The sequence below is a fragment of the Hylobates moloch genome, unplaced genomic scaffold (genome assembly GCF_009828535.3).
Source record: "Hylobates moloch isolate HMO894 unplaced genomic scaffold, HMol_V3 SCAFFOLD_1, whole genome shotgun sequence".
Classification (NCBI taxonomy): Eukaryota; Metazoa; Chordata; class Mammalia; order Primates; family Hylobatidae; genus Hylobates; species Hylobates moloch.
The window spans coordinates 171,901,650-171,915,927 of record NW_026652276.1 but is presented as its reverse complement, the minus strand read 5'-3'; the positions used below and the strand labels follow the sequence as shown (position 1 = coordinate 171,915,927).

Sequence of the window (14,278 nt, the reverse complement as noted above, 5' to 3'; positions counted from 1 at the left end):
ATCTTGCCCTGAAGCTTGTAGTTAATGAAATAAACTATTGAAAAAAAATGTAGCTTTGGAAAATGTTTTAAATGTAGTATTGTGCTCCGATTCTTTCTCGGTAAACTTTTTAATCTGTCAGGTTGAGGAAAATGTGATTGATTTCAAAAGTGTCACTCTGATAGAATAAAGCCACCTCAGAAAAGAAGAGATTGTCAAGGGCAAACAGGTACCAAAGCACTAGCTGATTCTACATGCAGAGTATTTGTATCATATATGAAGTTGTAAAGAATTCCCACATAACCTAACTAAATATATTTTGTGATTTGTAGTACTGAACAAATATTTGTTCCTGCTACTTGTTTTTATTAAATACTGTGAACTCGTGACCCATAGGCTGCATTTAATAAGTTTTGTTCAGTATACATATTTTTGTTTTTCTTTGTTCTTTTTCTGAATTTTAAAATGTGTTAGCATTTAAAAATTATATTTATTTAAATATCCAGATGTCTGGTATTTCTTGAAAAATTGAAGCTCCAACTGTGTTGGGCCCCCTGCCCCACATGGCATTCATATACCCATTTATTTATGTATCCATCTTTTCAATTAGTGAATAAATGTTTATTGAAAACTAATTATATGTCAGGCACTGATGTAGGCACTGGAAATATAGAAGGTCCCTGCTCTCATGAAGCTCCTATATTAGATAGAGAGGGATTGCAGTTTTCCAGTTCATTACAGATAGCATCTCTCTTCATTTATGTGTTTTCTTGGCTTAAAATTTTAATTCCTAGTCTATATACTTGGAATGAAAGCTGACATAAAGTTAACTCTACAGCAGTTTTTTAAATTAATGTTTTTATTTTGCCTTGAGGACTTTTTAAGATTAAAATCTGATATCTTAAATTGTATGAGTAAAATTATGATTTAAAAACTGGCAAAGATTGTAAATACTTATCATGTTTACTAAAATGTCAGTTAACTATAGTCAGCTCTGTTTTTTTCTCATTTTCTGTTTATCAAACATTCATAGATCATTAATTATGCACTATAAAATATTTTAGGTATGAAATTACATACATGATAAGACATGACTCCTCCTCTTAATGTGAAATAAATTTAACACAATGTGATAGACTGTAATAGAGTTTACATGCAAAGTGTAATTCAGAATATTTAAAAAAGAAAGCCAAATTTTTCTTGGGAATTCAAGGAAGGTCTCACAGAAGAAGGGACATTTGGTTCTTTCTGAAAGAAGATGACAAAAACTAAAAGTAGTCATTTTCTAGGAATATAAGACCCAAGAAACAGAATGTACAAACCATGAAAGCATAAGGTGTCATAATATAGAAAACTGATAGTCCTGGCCGGGCGCGGTGGCTCACGCTTGTAATCCCAGCACTTTGGGAGGCCGAGGCGGGCGGATCACGAGGTCAGGAGATCGAGACCATGGTGAAACCCCGTCTCTACTAAAAATACAAAAAATTAGCCGGGCGTGGTGGCGGGCGCCTGTAGTCCCAGCTACTCGGAGAGGCTGAGGCAGGAGAATGGCGTGAACCCGGGAGGCGGAGGTTGCAGTGAGCCGAGATCGCGCCACTGCACTCCAGCCTGGGTGACAGAGCGAGACTCCGTCTCAAAAAAAAAAAAAAAAAAAAAAAAAAAAAAAAAAAAAAAAAAAAAAAGAAAACTGATAGTCCTAAAATTTATTTAGTGAATGGTTCTGACTTACTTTTCAACAAATCTTTCTCTGGATCTGTTAATCCTATGTTACTGAATGGTTGGGCTGTCAATCTCCTCTGCCGACATCAGCTTAGCTTAAGTGTACTTGTCAAAAAGAAAGCCTTTTGGTTTCATCTGAGACCTACTGAAACAGAGCACTTTTGCATTTTTTGAAGGAGCCCTCTTTGATATTTACAACGATAGGCTGGTATAATGTATTTTCCCGTAGAATTAACGAGGAAACAAAAAGTGTTCTATAAAAATAGTAGAGTTTCTTTTCCCCCAGTGGGTTCGCCACCAGAAAACAAGGGTTGTGAAAATAGCCCCAAGAGCCAAAATTGGAAAGGAACACACTCATATCAGCATTGTGGTCATTGGACACGTAGATGGGGCAAGTCCACCACTACTGGCCATCTGATCCACAAATGAGGAGGCATCGACAAAAGAACCATTGAAAATTTTGAGAAGGAGGCTGCTGAGATGGGAATGGGCTCGTTCAAGTATGCCTGCGTCTCGGATAAACTGAAAGCTGAATGTGAACATGGTATCACCATTGATATCTCCCTGCCAAAATTTGAGACCAGCAAGTATTACATGACTATCATTGATTCCCCAGGACACAGACACTTTATCAAAAACATGATTATAGGGACATCTCAGGCTGACCATGCTGTCCTGATTGTTGCTGCTGGTGCTGGTAAATTTGAAGCTGGTACCTCCAAGAATGGGTGGACCCATGAGCATGCCCTTCTGGCTTACACACTGGGTGAGAAACAACTAATTATTGACAACAAAATGGATCCCACTGGGCCACTCTACAGCAAGAAGAAATACAAATAAATCATTAAAGAAGTCAGCACTTTCATTAAGAAAATTAACTACAGCCCCTGACACAGTAGCATTTGTGCCAGTTTCTGGTTGGAATGGTGACAACATGCTGGAGCCAAGTGCTAACGTGCCTTGGTTCAAGGGATGGAAAGTCACTCGTAAAGATGGCAATGCCAGTGGAACCAAGCTGCTTGAGGCTCTGGACTGCATCCTACCACCGGCTTGTCCAACTGACAAGCACTTGTTCCTGCCTCTCCAGGATGTCTACAAAATTGGTGGTGTTGCTACTCTGCCTATTGGAGGAGTGGGAACTGGTGTTCTCAAACCTGGTATGGTGATCACCTTTGCTCCAGTCAATGTTACAACTGAAGTAAAGTCTGTTGAAATGCACCATGAAGCTTTGAGTGACTCTCTTCCTCAGAACAATGTGGCTTCAATGTCAAGAATGTGTCTATCAAAAATGTTCATTGTGGCAATGTTGCTGGTGACAACAAAAATGATCCACTAACGGGAACAACTGGCTTCACTGCTCAGGTGATTATCCTGAAGCATTCAGTCCAAATCAGTGCTGGCTATTTCCCTGTACTGGATTGCCACACAGCTCGCATTGCACGCAAATTTGCTGAGCTGAAGGAAAAGATTTATCACCATTCTGTTAAGAAGCTGAAAGACGGCCCTAAATTCTTGAAGTCTGGTGATGTTGCCATCACTTGATATGGTTCTTGGCAAGCCCATGTGTGTTGAGAGCTTCTCAGACTATCCTCTTTTGGGTTGCTTTGCTATTCATGATATGAGACAGAGAGTTGCCATGGATGTTATCAAAGCAGTGGACAAGAAAGCTGCTGGAGCTGGCAAGGTCACCAAATCTGCCCAGAAAATTCAGAAGGCTAAATGAATATTATCCCTAAAACCTGCCACCCCAGTCTTAATCAGTGGTAGAAGAATGGTCTCAGAACTGTTTGTTTCAATTGGCCATTTAAGTTTAATAGTAAAAGACTGGTTAATGATAACAATGCCTCATAAAATGTTTAGAAGGAAAGAAGAATGTTTCGTGGACCACTTTTTTTTTTTTTTTGGCATGTGGCAGTTTTAAGTTATTAGTTTTTAAAATCTGTACTACTTTTTTTTTTTTTTTGAGACAAGAGTCTCACTCTGTTGCCCAGGTTGGAGTGCAGTGGCGTGACCTCAGCTCACTGCAACCTCTGCCCCCTGGGTTCAAGTGAATCTCCTGCCTCAGCCTCCCTAGTAGCTCCGTGCCGGTAATTTTTTGTTTTAGTATAGAGGGTTTTGCCATTTGGCCAGTCCTACCTCAGGTGATCCACCAACCTCACCTCTGGATTACAGGTGTGACTGCACCACCTAAAAATGAGATGGAGTCTCGCTCTGTCGCCTAGACTGGAGTGCAGTGGTGCGATCTCAGCTCACTGCAAGCTCTGCCTCCTGGATTCACGCCATTCTCCTGCCTCAGCCCCCTGAGTAGCTGGGACTACAGGCACCCACCACCATGCCTGGCTAATTTTTTTGTATTTTTAGTAGAGACGGGGTTTCACTAAAATCAGTACTTTTTAATGGAAACAACTTGACCAAAAATCTGTCACAGAATTTTGAGACCCATTAAAACAAAGTTTAGTGAGAAAAAAAAAGTAGAAACCTCAACTTATAAGTAGTTGCTTATTGTAAACAATACACAATTGATTCCTAATTTATCAAAAAGTGTGTGGCCAGTTTTTTTAAGTCAACTGTTTGCAACTCAGAATTTCCCACAGAAATTGCTTTATACATAGTGATCAATTCATAACCCATCAGAGAAATATCCATATCCTTCAATCAAGTACCAAAAGAATCCATTTGCCACACTCCTTTAAGGGCAATAATTTAGAGTTTTGACTTGGTCTTGCAAAAGGACCTGAAGCAGGATCTTAGCTTGTCATTCTGTTGTGCATTTCAGTTAAAACACAAGGTAACTGGGATAGTAAGGTGTCTGAAGATATATTGGAAAGAAATGAGAGAAATGGAATCAAAGGGGATAAGAAATGGTAGAAAAGGAAAATGTTTTTGGAGGAGTTAGATGAACTGAATAACTAAGGACACGTCAGGTTATAGCAGCTTCTATCTCACCTATTGCTTTTGGTTTTTGATGGTTCAGAATTTTGGGGACAGGAGAGATGGTGCTCTAAAGCTGTGCTGTCCAATTTGGTAGCCACCAGACACATGTGGCTATTTAAATTTGGATTAATTAAAATTAAATGCAACTAAAATGTATTTCCTCAGTTGCACTAGTCACATTTCAACTCCTCAATGCTATGTTTGTTTTGTGACTACCATATTGGACGGCAGAGATACAGAACATTTTCATCACTGTAGAAGATGTATTAGGTAAAGAAGCCAACAGTAAGTATTTTAGGCTTAGTGGGCCATGATCTGTGTCTCATATTCCCATTTATTTCACAATCTTTACAAATGTTAAAAACATTATTAGTGCATGAATTGTACAATAAAAATTTACAGGCTGGACACCGTTAGTTAAACCCTGCTCTGGAACATCTCATCCTTTTCTTCTAATGAAGAGCAGGTTAGGTCAGATGTAGGTTCATGATTACAAAGGTTTTCTTGATCCTAAAATAGGTACTTATGCCTCACGTTGAAATTTCAGCATTAATAGGGGCATGATCCTTTCTACCTCTGCTAAGAACTGTGATTGGTCTGTAGATTTCCTCTACCATGCCCTGGTGAGCAGGGCCGTATTTTTAATCTCAGTGCTCATGGATGGTGTTACCTGAGAAACTGTATTACAATGTGATTGCTTTGGAAGCATCAGTCTTTTTGTCCATGGCATTTTCAGATGAATAAATTACTAAAAATACATATTGATGAAAGATTCACATGCTCTGTTATAATATCATTATAATTAATCTAAAAAGACATTCTCTATTTAATGTAATGAAGTGGAACATCTTATAGGGTATTTACGCTCATTTAAAAAAGATATTTTATATTTATAGTGAGAGTTTAAATTTACGTATATATTTTGCATTATAAAAATGTGATCATTTGCTACTATTCTTCTATTAGTAAAGTTCTAAATATTTTATATTTCTCCTTTAGCTATCATCACTGGTAATACTAAATATGAAGTTTCTAATCTTAATTTGGCTTTAAAAACAGAAAAGAAAAATTTAGAAAAATTATCTAAAATATTTATGCATTCAGTTCAACAAGATTTGTTAAATATTAGCTATGTGGCAAGCACTATGCTAATAAGTAGTATAGTACAATATGTATATCAGCTTGGAGCATAAAATAATTCAACTGTGATTTGACTTAATAACACATGATGTGTTTGTAAAGTGTTTAAGCACTGTTGGGTGTTTGTCATTCACTGCATAGTTTATTCCTCACAAAAATCTCATGGAGAAGACACTATTATTATACCCATTTTAGAAATGAGGCACATTTGCTTACTTCTGCCAGGATTATCTTTTCTACTACTACTATATGATCCAGAAAAATGCAATAATATATGTGAAAACATCAAGCAGTGCCTAGTTCATGATAAAAACTCAAGTATTAAAACTCAAAGCAGTATGACAGTAAAATATAGTAGTTAGGACTATAGACTCTGGAATCAGACTGTGGTTTCAAATGCACTCTAATGCCAAAACCAGACAATGACATTATAAAAGAGGAAAACTACAGACCAGTATCCCATGAATACAGTGCAACTATCCTAAGCAAAATGTTAGCAGATAAAATAAAAGTAATTATACACTATGACCAAGTGGGAATTATCCTAGATATGCAAGACTGGTTCGACATTTGAAAATTAATGAATGTAATTCATCACATTAACAGGTTAAAGAAGAAAAATCACATAATCATAACAATAGATGTAGAAAAAGTATTTGAAAAAAATTGAACACTCATTTATGGTAAAAACTCTACAAACTAGAAATATTGGTGGACTTCCTCAATTTGCTAAAGAACATTTACAAAAAAACCTATGGCTAGCATCACACTTAACAGTGACACACTAGAAGCTTTCTCTCTAAGATTAGGAGTAAAGCAAGAATACATTCTCTCACTACTCATATTCTGTATTGTACTGGAAGTCCCAGCTAATGCAATAAAACAACAAAAAGAAAGCAAAGAAAAAAGGAAGTAAAAAGTGCACAAATTGGGAAGGAAAAAATAAAATTATCTCTATTCACAGATATCATTATTTATATAGAAAATCCCAGAGAATCAACAAACAAGCCTTAGAACTTATAAGTGATTATAGCAGGTTTGCAGGATACAAGGTGATATGGTTTAGCTGTGTCCCACCAAATCTCAACTTGAATTGTATCTCCCAGAATTCCCATGTGTTGTAGGAGGGACCCAGGGGGAGGTAATTAAATCATGGGAACCAGTCTTTCCCATGTTATTCCTGTGATAGTGAATAAGTCTCACAAGATCTCATGGGTTTATCAGGGGTTTCTGCTTTTGCTTATCTCTCATTTTCTCTTGCTGCCACCATGTAAGAAGTGCCTTTCACCTCTCGCCATGATTCTGAGGCCTCCCCAGCAAGGTGGAAGTGTGAGTCCAATTAAATCTCCTTTTGTTAACATTGAAAAGTCAGTTGCTTTCCTATATACAAGCAGTGAACAACTGCATTTGAAATACAAAACACGAAGTCATTTATATGAAAATTAAAAACCACACAAAATATTTTTTCCAAAAATGAAATACTTAGGTATGAATTTATCAAAAACATCGGAAACTATAAAAATTATAAAACTCTGATAAAAAATCAGACAATTTAAACAAATGAAAATATTCCCTGTTAATGTGTAGAAAGATTCGATATTGTTAAGATGTCAGTTCTTCCTACCTTAGTCTACAGAGTCAATGCAATCCCAATCAAAATCTTAGAAAATTATTTTGTGGATATTGACAAACTGATTTGAAAGTTGAAACAGAAATGCAAAAGACAAGGAATAACCAAAACAATATCAAAGAGAAATAGTTGGAGGATTCAAGGATTCATTCAACCTGACTTCAAGACTTACTATAATGGTATAGTAAGTAATAGAGACAATGTGATATTGGCAAAATAGACAAATAGGTGAATAGCACAGAATAGAGAAACTAGATATAGACCCAGTTAATACAAATGAGGTCAACTGATCCTTGACAAAAGAGCAAACAGAATTTCATGCAAAAATCATAGTCTTTAAAAAAAATGGTAGTCTATTCACACACAAAAACTGAACATAGACTCAAACCTTATGTTTTTGGCAAAAATTAAAACAGATCATAGATCTAAGCGTAAAACAAACTATAAAGCTACTAGAAGATAATATGGAAGAAAATCTAGGTGATCTTGTGTTTAGTGATGACTTTTTAGATACAAACCAAAAACATAATCAAAAAAATACAAAAATAATAAGTTGGGCTTCATTAAAATTAAAGGCTTTGGATCTGTAAGATATACTGTTAAGAAAATTAAAATAAAAGATACAAACTTGGAGAAAAACCTTTGCAAAACAAATATCTGATAAAGGACTCATATCCAAAATAGACAAAGAATGCTTAAAACTCAACAATAAGAAAACGAACTGTCCGATTAAAAAAACAGGCAAATTATGAGAACAGACAACTCAACAAAGAAGATATACAGATGGCAAATAGGGTGACATGATGCTCAATGTCATACTTAATCAGGGAATTGCGAATGAAAACAGCAATAAGATACCACTACACATCTACTAGAATAACTACAATCCAGTACCGTGACAACACCAAATGCTGATGAGCATGTGGGCAACAGGAACTCTCATTGTTTGTGGGAATTTAGTATGGTATAGCCACTTTGAAAGACAATCTGGCAGATTTTTTTCCCCAAAACGAAGCTAAGCATTGTCTTACCACACGGTCTAGCTATTGCATTTGTTGCGGGTTAATTTGTGTCTCCCCAGAAAGGTATGTTGAAGTCCTAAGTACCTTAGAATATGACCTTGTTTAGAAATAAGATCTTTACTGAGGTTACCAAGTTAAAATGAGGTCATTTGGGTCAGCCCTAATTCAACATAACTAATGTCCCTATAAAAATGGAAAGTTTGTATACAGACACAGACATGCACAAGGGAAAGACTATGTGATGACACGGCGGAGAACTCCATGTAAAATGAAGGTAGAGATTAGCATCTGCAAGCCAAGGAACACTAAAGATTTCTGATAATTCTCTGGACACTATTAGATAAGCATGATTATGGCCATAGGAAAAAATCCATGCTGCTGACATCTTGACTTCAGACTCCTACCCTCCACAACTGTGACACAATACATTTCTATTGCTTTAAGCCTCTCAGTTTGTAATATTTTGTTATGGCAGCCATAGAAAATACAGAACTCCTGGATACATATCTTAGCAGCTTTATTCATAATTGCCACAACTTGAAAACAAGCAAAATGCCCTTCCATTAGTAATAGAACAATGCAATGGAATATTATTCAATGATTTTTAAAAATGGATATCCAGCCATGAAAAGACACGGAGGCACCTTAAATGCATATTACTTAGTGAAAGAAGCCAGTCTGAAAAGACTAAATATTGTATGATTCCAACTATATTATATTCTGAAAAAAGCAAAACTATAGAGACAGTAAAATGATCACTGGTTTCTAGGGATTTGGCAGGAAGGACGAACATGTGAAGCACAGGTAATTTTTAAGACAGTGAAACTATTCTGTGTAATAAATTAATAGCAGATACATGATATTATGCATGTGTTAAATCCCAGCAACTGTACAACTCAAAAAGTAAGCCCTAATGTAAACTATGTGTTTTAGTTAATAGTCATTTATCATCAACTGTAACAAATGTACCATACTATTGTAAGATTTTAATAACAGGCAGAGCTGTGTGCAGGGGAGAAAGGAGATGTAACAAGAGGGTATAATGTCATTTTCTGTGAATAGTTGTACATATTTACGGGGTACAGTATGAAGTTTCAATCATGTATGCATGGCATAGTAATCAAATCAGTGTAGTTAAAAAAAACTGAAGTCTACTAATTAAAGTAAAATGTAATCCAACATTTAACTAGCTGTGTGTTCTTGAATGATTTGTCTTTCTGGTAGCTTGGTTTTCTCCTCTGTAAAAAGGGACTAATATCAGAACAACAACCTTATAGAGTTGTGAGAATCAAATGCAATAATACAGGTAAAACACTTGGTAACACTTAGCACAATGCCTTGTACTTATAAGTACTCAAGCATGTTTTAAAGAGAAAGAAGAATTTTATAGGTCACATACTAGCATCTATTTTTAAAGTGGAAGTTTTTGAAATAGCAACACACTGGCCAATTAGTAATTTAATATATAGTATAAAGTCTAATTTCATTACATTTCACACTGGGCTTGTTTGTGACTGTTACATAGTGTTGAAACAGTCATCCAAAATTAGAGAATTTACTCTTGGTAATGTGCATTTTCTCAAACAAAGTTTAAATGGTCTTATACAGCTCTTAACATTATGCAGCAGATGTGAACAATGTACCAGGTGGAGTTATTATGACAGACAACTATGAATGCAACTTAAATGCCTTATCTTCAGTGCTGTATTAAAACAATCCTGTTTGGACAAACAGAAGTTTAGAATCATATTAGGGTACATATAAGATCTTTAGGGACATTTAATAATGCCTTACATATTCTTATTTTATTAGAAATCTTGTCTTTACTAGCAGGTGAGGTTGAAAATCAGCATTCTGTTGTCTAATTCAATTTTCAAAGCTGGCAACAAAGAGCTCATAGGCTGGTAGTGGTATTCGTAAATTAAGGATCACTTTAATCTTCACTGACAGAGATTTATGAAACATTGTTTTAAATTTGTGCTTCATGTGGTAAAGCAAATTGAGTCTATTTTATAGACAAAAGCAAATTGAGGAAACCCATAGATGACTTTAGCCACAGAAGGGTATAAATAATTTTTAACTAAATTTTGTCAGTACTATATGTTGAGCTATTTAGATAAAACATGTTTTTGACATTTATTGCAAAATAATACCTTTTTCTAGACTCCTGCATTCAGTGAAGTTGAGTATAAAATGAATCATTAAGGGAATTAGTAATCCTTCTTTTGACATGAATTGCGTTATCTGAGGATGTGAAAATCTGAATGTTTTTTTCTAAGTAAATTGTTGTGAAAAGGTATCCAAACTTACTATGATGAATTTAAGGTACACCAAAACATTACACGACCCACATGCATAATTGCTAGGCAAATTTAGGATTTTTATGTATATTCATTCCCTTGGGTGTAATCCCATGTAGAGTCAAGGTAAGTAAATCATTCTGATGTGGTGCCTGCTTATAGAAATAGGTCTCACAGAGCATGAGGCTTTCTGGTGGACACCCTGCCACCAGCACTGGCATTGTTGTTATTATTCCCCTGTAGAAAAACAAAAAGGCAATCCATTATGAACAAAGCTCTGCAGTAGGAAGAAAAATATATGTGTTTTTAGACTCCAAGGAACATAACATTTAATGAGCAAAAGAGGCTAATGTGTATATGTGTATAAACATGAAAACACAATTAGCCACAGGACTAAGTAGCAGGAAGTATGAAAGATGAAGCATGGGTAAAATTTTATTTTTTATTTTATTTTATTTTATTTTTTTATTTTATTTTATTTTATTTTATTTTATTTTATTTTATTTTATTTTATTATTATACTTTAGGTTTTAGGGTACATGTGCACAATGTGCAGGTTTGTTACATGTGTATCCATGTGCCGTGTTGGTTTGCTGCACCCATTAACTCATCATTTAGCATTAGATAAATCTCCTAATGCTGTCCCTCCGCCCTCCCCCCAACCCACAACAGTCCGCGGAGTGTGATGTTCCCCTTCCTGTGTCCATGAGTTCTCATTGTTCAATTCCCACCTAGGAGTGAGAACATGTGGTGTTTGATTTTTTGTCCTTGCGATAGTTTACTGAGAATGATGTTTTCCAGTTTCATCCATGTCCCTACAAAGGACATGAACTCATCATTTTTTATGGCTGGATAGTATTCCATGGTGTATATGTGCCACATTTTCTTAATCCAGTCTATCATTGTTGGACATTTGGGTTGGTTGCAAGTCTTTGCTATTGTGAATAGTGCCGCAATAAACATACGTGTGCATGTGTCTTTATAGCACCATGATTTGTAGTCCTTTGGGTATATACCCAGTAATGGGATGGCTGGGTCAAATAGTATTTCTAGTTCTAGATCCCTGAGGAATCACCACACTGATTTCCACAATGGTTGAACTAGTTTACAGTCCCACTAACAGTGTAAAAGTGTTCCTATTTCTCCACATCCTCTCCAGCACCTGTTGTTTCCTGACTTTTTAATGATGGCCATTCTAACTGGTGTGAGATGGTATCTCATTGTGGTTTGATTTGCATTTCTCTGACTTGGCAATATGGGCTCTTTTTTGGTTCCATATGAACTTTAAAGTAGTTTTTTCCAATTCTGTGAAGAAAGTCATTGGTAGCTTGATGGGGATGGCACTGAATCTATAAATTACCTTGGGCAGTATGGCCATTTTCACGATATTGATTCTTCCAACCCATGAGCATGGAATGTTCTTCCATTTATTTGTATCCTCTTTTATTTCATTTAGCAGTGGTTTGTAGTTCTCCATGAAGAGGTCCTTCACATCCCTTGTAAGTTGGATTCCTAGGTATTTGATTCTCTTTGAAGCAATTGTGAATGGGAGTTCACTCATGATTTGGCTCTCTGTTTGTCTGTGATTGGTGTACAAGAATGCTTGTGATTTTTGTACATTGATTTTGTATCCTGAGACTTTGCTGAAGTTGCTAATCAGCTTAAGGAGATTTTGGGCTGAGACAATGGGGTTTTCTAGATATACAATCATGTCATCTGCAAACAGGGACAATTTGACTTCCTCTTTTCCTAATTGAATACCCTTTATTTCCTTCTCCTGCCTGATTGCCCTGGCCAGAACTTCCAGCACTATGTTGAATAGGAGTAGTGAGAGAGGGCATCCCTGTCTTGTGCCAGTTTTCAAAGGGAATGCTTCCAGTTTTTGCCCATTCAGTATGTTATTGGCTGTGGGTTTGTCATAGATAGCTCTTGTTATTTTGAGATACATCCCATCAATACCTAATTTATTGAGAGTTTTTAGCATGAATGGTTGTTGAATTTTGTCAAAGGCCTTTCTGCATCTATTGAGATAATCATGTGGTTTTTGTGTTTGGTTCTGTTTATATGCTGGATTACATTTATTGATTTGCATATGTTGAACCAGCCTTGCATCCCAGGGATGAAGCCCACTTGATCATGGTGGATAAGCTTTTTGATGTGCTGCTGGATTCGGTTTGCCAGTATTTTATTGAGGATTTTTGCATCAATGTTCATCAAGGATATTGGTCTGAAATTCTCTTTTTTGGTTGTGTCTCTTCCCGGCTTTGGTATCAGGATGATGCTGGCCTCATAAAATGTGTTAGGGAGGATTCCCTCTTTTTCCATATGTTGGAATAGTTTCAGAAGGAATGGTACCATTTCCTCCTTGTACCTCTGGTAGAATTCGGCTGTGAATCCATCAGGTCCTGGACTCTTTTTGGTTGGTAAGCTATTGATTATTGCCACAATTTCAGAGCCTATTATTGGTCTATTCAGAGATTCAACTTCTTCCTGATTTAGTCTTGGGAGGGTGTATTTGTCGAGGAATTTATCCATTTCTTCTAGATTTTCTAGTTTATTTGCATAGAGGTGTTTGTAGTCTTCTCTGATGGTAGATTGTATTTCTGTGGGATCAGTGGTGATATCCCCTTTTTCATTTTTTATTGCATCTATTTGATTCTTCTCTCTTTTCTTCTTTATTAGTCTTGCTAGCGGTCTATCAATTTTGTTGATCTTTTCAAAAAACCAGCTTCAAGATTCATTAATTTTTTGAAGGGTTTTTTGTGTCTCTATTTCCTTCAGTTCTGCTCTGATTTTAGTTATTTCTAGCCTTCTGCTAGCTTTTGAATGTGTTTGCTCTTGCTTTTCTAGTTCTTTTAATTGTGATGTTAGGGTGTCAATTTTGGATCTTTCCTGCTTTCTCTTGTGGGCATTTAGTGCTATAAATTTCCCTCTACACACTGCTTTGAATGTGTCCCAGAGATTCTGGTATGTTGTGTCTTTGTTCTCGTTGGTTTCAAAGAACATCTTTATTTCTGCCTTCATTTCATTATCTACCCAGTCGTCATTCAGGAGCAGGTTGTTCAGTTTCCATGTAGTTGAGCGGTTTTGAGTGAGTTTCTTAATCCTGAGTTCTAGTTTGATTGCACTGTGGTCTGAGAGACAGTTTGTTATAATTTCTGTTCTTTTACATTTGCTGAGGAGAGCTTTACTTCCAACTATGTCGTCAGTTTTGGAATAGGTGTGGTGCAGTGCTGAAAAAAGTGTATATTCTGTTGATTTGGGGTGGAGAGTTCTGTAGATGTCTATTAGGTCCACTTTGTGCAGAGATGAGTTCAATTCCTGGATATCCTTGTTAACTTTCTGTCTCGTTGATCTGTCTAATGTTGACAGTGAGGTGTTAAAATCTCCCATTATTACTGTGTGGGAGTTTAAGTCCCTTTGTAGGTCACTGAGGACTTGCTTTATGAATCTGGGTGCTCCTGTGTTGGGTGCATATATATTTAGGATAGGTAGCCCTTCTTGTTGAATTGATCCCTTTACCATTATGTAATGGCCTTCTTTGTCTCTTTTGA

At 36.2% G+C, this 14,278-nt stretch overlaps 1 pseudogene; it reads left to right on the top strand.

Moving 5' to 3' along the window:
- Positions 1 to 2,041: 2,041 nt before the first annotated feature.
- Positions 2,042 to 3,421, top strand: LOC116809636 (elongation factor 1-alpha 1-like; annotated as a pseudogene).
- The last annotated feature ends 10,857 nt before the right edge of the window (positions 3,422 to 14,278 follow it).